The sequence below is a fragment of the Aethalodelphis obliquidens genome, unplaced genomic scaffold (assembly GCF_003676395.1).
Source record: "Aethalodelphis obliquidens isolate GAN/ISIS:26980383/991018 unplaced genomic scaffold, ASM367639v1 scaffold4, whole genome shotgun sequence".
Lineage (NCBI taxonomy): Eukaryota > Metazoa > Chordata > Mammalia > Artiodactyla > Delphinidae > Aethalodelphis > Aethalodelphis obliquidens.
Genome location: NW_020837948.1, coordinates 22,877,771 through 22,884,267, shown reverse-complemented (window position 1 = coordinate 22,884,267; position 6,497 = coordinate 22,877,771). Strand labels below are relative to the sequence as shown.

General features: G+C 40.9%; 1 pseudogene; it reads right to left on the bottom strand.

Annotated features, from left to right (window-relative positions):
• Window positions 1–324: 324 nt before the first annotated feature.
• Window positions 325–776, bottom strand: LOC113613669 (LYR motif-containing protein 2 pseudogene; annotated as a pseudogene).
• Window positions 777–6,497: the final 5,721 nt, after the last annotated feature.

Sequence of the window (6,497 nt, the reverse complement as noted above, 5' to 3'; positions counted from 1 at the left end):
TCTATAGTCTCACCACCAATGTATCAGAGTTCCAACCTCTCCACATCTTCACCACCATTTGCAATTCTCTCCCTTTTTAATTATAGCCATTCTAGTGGGTGTGAATAGTATCTCTTGCTGGTTTTGATTTGCATTTCCCTGATGACTGATTAATGGTGTTGAACATCTTTTTATATGCTGACAATCTGTTGTAGTAATTTTTGCTTCTTACAAAAACTGCTGACACATCTAGAAGTATTTTCAAAATACAAGGCCTGTTTTTCAGTGCTAAGGCAATTGCTCTGATGCACTTTTCTTGGCTCACTCTGATATGTCACGCTCCATGTTCTGCTGTTTTGCTCAAGGGCTCTACATACAAACAGTTTCACTTGGCTTTGGCTTGCCCATTGTCGAGCCTAAGCTCAACTAAACACATGGAGACTTTGAAAACCTTTCAGAATAATGCTGTGGTTAAGATCTGGCTAAAGCAAGTATTTTTTCTAACTCTTTGAGCTGCGTATTGCCTTGAGTAATCATCATCTGGATTGTATCCTCTTCAGTGGCACTTTAGTTTCTTTTGAATCCTTCCCTTGCCCAGTCCTTCAGGTATTTGTGATCACAATCATTTGGAACTTGCCAAATTGTCTGCAAAATCCTTCTGTGGAGGAGGAGAACTTGTTGCTTTCTCATGAACTGCTTTAGTGTTACTTTTACTGTGGGTAAGCGGGAAGTGGCGATGTCCTCCAGACAGCGAGGTTCGCCCAAGCTCATTTTTTTCTTTTCTTTTTTAAATTTATTTTTGGCTGCGTTGGGTCTTCATTGCTGCACACAGCATTTCTCTAGTTGAGGCGAGTGGGGGCTACTCTTCGTTGTGGTGTACGGGCTTCTCATTGTAGTGGCTTCTCTTGTTACAGAGCATGGGCTCTAGGCACATGGGCTTTGGTAGTTGCAGCATGTGGGCTCAGTAGTTGTGGCACACGGGCTTAGTTGCTCTGCGACATGTGGGATCTTCCCAGACCAGGGCTCGAACCCGTGTCACCTGCATTGACAGGTGGATTCTTAACCACTGCACCACCAGGGAAGTCCCAAGCTCATTTCTTTTTAATGCTGCATGATATTCCATTGTCTGGATGTACCAAGTTTATTTGTCCATTCATCTACTGAAGGACAACTTGGTTCCTTCCAAGTTTTGGCAATTGTGAATAAAGCTGCTATAAACATCCATGTTCAGGCTTCTGTGTGGACATAATATTTCAGCTCCTTTGGGTAAACACCAAGGAGCATGATTTCAGGATAATATGGTAAGAGTATATTTAGTTTTTTAAGAAATTGCCAACTGTTTCCTGAAGTAGCTGTACCATTTTCATTCCCCTCAGCAATGGACGAGAATGCCTGTTGTTCCACATCCTTGCCAGCATTTAATTTTGTCAGTGTTTTGGATTTTGGCCATTCTAATAGGTGTGCAGTATTAAAACAATTCACTTTTAATTTGTATTTCCCTGATGATCTATGATGTGGAGTATATTTTCATATGTTTATTTGCCATCTGTGTATCTTTTCTGTTGAGGTGTCTTTTGAGGACTTAGGCCCCTTTTTTAATCAAGTTGTTTGTTTTCTTATTATTGAGTTTTAAGAATTCTTTGTATATTTTGGATAATAGTCCTTTATCACATGTGTCTTTTGCAAATATTTTCTCCCAATCCATGGCTTGTCTTCTCATTCTCTTGACATTATCTTTCACAGAGCATAAGTTTTTAATTTTAATGAAATTCAACTTACTATTTCTTTCAAGAATCATGTTGTATCTAAAAATTATGTGTATATATCTAAAAAGTCATCGTGTTGTATCTAAAAAGTCATTACCATACCCAAAGTCATCTGAGTTTTCTCGTATATTTTCTTCTAGGAGTTTTAAAGTTTTGTGTTTTAACATTTAGGTCTATGACCCATTTTGAGTTAATTTTTGTGAAGGATATGAATTCTGTGTCTAGCTTTTTTTTTTTTTTTTGCATATGGATGTCCAGTTGTTCCAGAACAATTTGTTGAAAATACTATTATTGCTCCATTTTATTAATATCCCCAGAGTAAGATATAAAACATAAAGTTAATTAATTCTGATAGTATACTACTGATACTACTGATTCTGATAGTATATGATAAAAGACAAGAGCCCAGTGCTTCTGAAGTTTATTTCTTGTGTACATATTATTCTCTGTTATTTTGCCCCCAACCTCTCCACCTCAGTCCTCCCTTTTCTTACTGTTTTGTCATTCTGGCACTGCTACACTAGGATTTCCTATAGAGAAGAAGTAATTATAAATGCAGTAGAAATATTTTACTTTCCACTCTCAATTAGGTTAAGAATATGGCTCAATCCTGAAGTTTACCCATACACTGAGAAGTTGTAATTTATTTAAAAGACTTTCTATATTTAAGCAAATTAATATATACCAATTAATTCATTAATTAAATGAGAACTTAATGTGGCATGACTGTTGTAGGCAATGGAGATAAATTGGTGAACAAGATGGGCAAAGATTTCATGATGCTTCTATGAGTTAATGTTATAAAATCATTAAAGTTGTTACAAAGAGGTGTTTTTTTTGAAAATTTTTATTATTATGGAAATTGTCAAACATACAAAAGCAGGGAGAAACTGCAATGTTCCTATCATTTGGTTCACCAGTTATTAACACATGGCCAAACTTGTTTAATGTGTAACTCCCATACTTGAAGACTTTTTGAAAGGCACAGTAAAGATGCTTTGATTTTAGCTTATATGACCACCTTCTCTGCTTTGGGATTTAAAAAATAAGGACACAGCTCTTAATTCTCCCAACCTTAGCATCATGAGAAAAGCTTTTCATTCTTCTCGGTAGGCCAACCTCTCATGAGAGGCCCAGGAGTATCCAATCCTGCACTGAGAGCCACTAGAAAATTGGATTGGCCTCACTTTCTGCTGCCTTGCCCCTTGCCACATGATGAATCTGGGGAATGAAATTAAGTTTAGTAACCCAACAACTTGGTATGATCCTGGCCCTAGGGCATGACTGTCTCCATGCAGTTCACTCTGGACACAGAACTAGTTTTAAAACACCCATCATAAATTTTATCTATATTTGTGTATATATATATATATATATATAATTTACATATATAATATATAATTTATTTATATATGTGTATATATGTATATGTGTGCGTGTATATATATGCACTCCAGCCACCACAGTGAGTATGACCATGGTACAAATGTGAAGGGTTTTACTCCCTATGGGCCCTGATTTTGCTTTCCTCATTAGGAATTCAGCGTTTTACCATTTCACTCGCTGCCAGTCGCTGCCCTGAACAGAAGCCTGCCATCTCAGTGGCTACACTGGTGTAGGTCCTGACATGTCCTGCTTCATGCAGGATAGCCACCCTTCCACCACCATGTCCTTCTGCACCTCTGAAGTGGAGGTAATCCCGTCCCTATAACTCCCAGGCCTATATCCATTTTCTTTTCGGTACGTGAGTAACACTTTTTTAAGGGTAAAACTATACTGTTGGTTGAAATAGGTTGAAGAGGAAAAAATTATGCAAAAAATGGCATATATATATATATATATATATATATATATATATATATTTTTTTTTTTTCGGTATGTGGGCCTCTCACTGCTGTGGCCTCTCCCGTTGTGGAGCACAGGCTCCGGATGCGCAGGCTCAGTGGCTGTGGCTCACGGGCCCAGCCCCTCCGCGGCATGTGGGATCCTCCCGGACCGGGGCACGAATCCGTGTCCCCTGCATCGGCAGGTGGACTCTCAACCACTGCGCCACCAGGGAAGCCCAAAAAATGGCATATTTTGATGACAGCTTTTTAAAGGGGAGAAAAAAATAAGAGAAAAGCCTAAAAAAAAATATGCTAGAACACTAGCACAATTTGTCCAAGGATGTTAAGATTTGGGATATTATTTCTAATCATTTCTTTACTAAGTTATGTAATTTTCCACATTTTCTAAAATTAATATATTTCAACAGTCAGGAAAAAAAATAAAGCAAAACACTAAAAACCTCTCCAAAGTCACAGCATTAAAAACAGTAAACAAGATTAAAATGGTATTAAATCATTTTATGATTTACTGGCCAGAGGCTTGTTCAAGAATATGTTATAACAGACATCTTACTGTGAAACAGTATGGCTCTGAAAAACCAGACATATGATTGTGCATATGTTTTGTTTTGTCTTTCTTCTGATTTTAGAGTTCATACATGTCCACTTTAGGAAATTTACAAAATGCAGGAAAACACTGGAAAAGAATAAACATCACCCTTTGTAAACATACTATGGCAACCATGGAGTGGTGCCTCTCTGACGGTGCAAGGAGTGGAGTGAGAGGACAGCCTCCAGTGGCCACACCTTCAGGGTACTCAGCCTCATCCACCCGAGGCCACGCCCCCAGCCCCCTCTCAGCCAATGGCTGAGCTGAGCAGGGGAGGTGGAGGTACTAGAACCAGGCCATTTCTGCCTGACATAAGACTCCCCAACTGACAAAGAGTATTCCTTTACAGTTTTGCCCCACGGCTCTGTTAAAACTCCTCTGCCTTCAGTCATAACACAGTCTAAAGTGATCTGGGCTTTCTAGCCATCTCACAGAACATTACACTGATCCATTACATCAATGACATCATGCTGAACGAACAGGTTGAGCAAGAAGGGGTGACGAATATGCTAGAGGCCTTGGTAAGACAGCTGTGCTCCACAGGGTGGAAGATAAGCTTTAGGAGACTCAGAAGCCTACTACCTGAGTAAATTTTTTAGAAGTCCAGTAGTCAGGGGTTTGCCAAGACATCCTCTCAGAAGTAAAAGACAAATTTCTGAATCTTGCATTTCCTACTTCAAAGATGGAAGCAAAGTGCTTGGTGAGCCATTTTGGATTCTGAAGGCAACACATTACCCATCTAGAAATACTTCTCTTGCCCATATACAGAGTGATATGGAAGGCTGCCAACTCTGAGTGGTGCCCTGAGTAGGAATGAGCTCTGCAGCGAATCTAGGCTGCAGTGCAAACAGATCTGCTGCTTGGGCCATGTGATTCAGGAGACCCTATGGTGTTGATGATGTCAGGGATGGAAAATGTTGCAGTGTGGCAAGCCCTGGTAAGAGAATCACAACGCAAGTCCTTGGGGTTCTGGAGCAAGGCCATGCCACTTGCAGTGGAGAATTATATGCCTTTTGAGAAATAGCTCCTAGCATGTTACTGGGCCCTGTTAGAGCCGAAATACTTGACCACAGGGCACCAAGTGACTGTTCCTTCAGAATTGCCCATTTGTCCAATTTGTTAGACTCACCAAGTCATAGAGTGGAACAGGCCCAGCAGCAGTCCACAGTAAAATGGAAATGGAATGTCTGGGATTGAGGCCAAGTAGGACTAGAAGGCATGAGCAAGGAGCGTGGGCAGGTAACCCAGACACCATGTGCCCACCATCTTTACACCAGTGCCCCTCCTTCAGCCCACTCATATGGCCACCTATGCAGGAATCTCATACAACCAGATGAAGAAGGAAGAAAAGCCAAGTTTGGGGGTGAGTTGGCTTGATACGTGAATGCAAGCTGAAAGTGGACAGCAGTTGCATTACAGCCAAATTCAGGGTTGGCCTTGAAAGACAGTGGAGATAAAAGTCTTCCCAATAAGCAGAGCTGGGAGCAGTGCATCTGGTCATTGACTTTGTGTGGAAGAAAAAGTAGCCGAAGGTGAGAAAATATACAGATTCCTCGGCAGGTGCCAATGGCCCAGCCAACTGAATAGGGGCCTGGAGGAAAATAAAAAAACTGTACTAGAGGCAAGGAGGTCTGGGATAACAGCAATTTGATGGAGTGGGCATGAATTGTGAAGATTTTTGGATCACATGTTAATGTCCATTAGAAACCACTCATGAAAGAAATACTCAACAACCAACTAGACACAAGGACTTGGCCGGTTGACATTAGTTAGCCTTTATCACAGTATGCACATGAGTGGAGTGGCCAAAATGGTAAAGATAAAGGCTACGTAGGAACTCAACAGCATATATGCCCATCACCAAGGCTGATTTGGCTATTGACACCTTGGAAGGTCCAACCTGCCAGCAACAGAGACCAACCTGAATTTCCCAAGTGGCATTAATCTTTGAGGAGACCAACCCATTATTTTATGTAAAGTAAACTATGCTGGGCCCCTTCCATGCTGCAAGAGCCAGTGGTTCATCTTCACAGGGAAAGAGAACTATTTGGAGAATGGGTTTGTTTTTCTTGCCCACATAGCCTCAGCCAACACCACTGTGTAAGAACTTACAGAATGCCTGATTCACAGGCATAAAATCCCACACAACACAGCATCCAACCAGGGGATCCATTTCACAACAGAGGAGGTATGGGGGTGGCCCCATGACCATGGGGTCCACTCATTATATCATTTACAGCACCACACAAAGCAGTGGCCTTCCATTGGTGGCCTTCTGAAGGTACAACTGAGGTGCCGTCTTGGAGACAATAATCT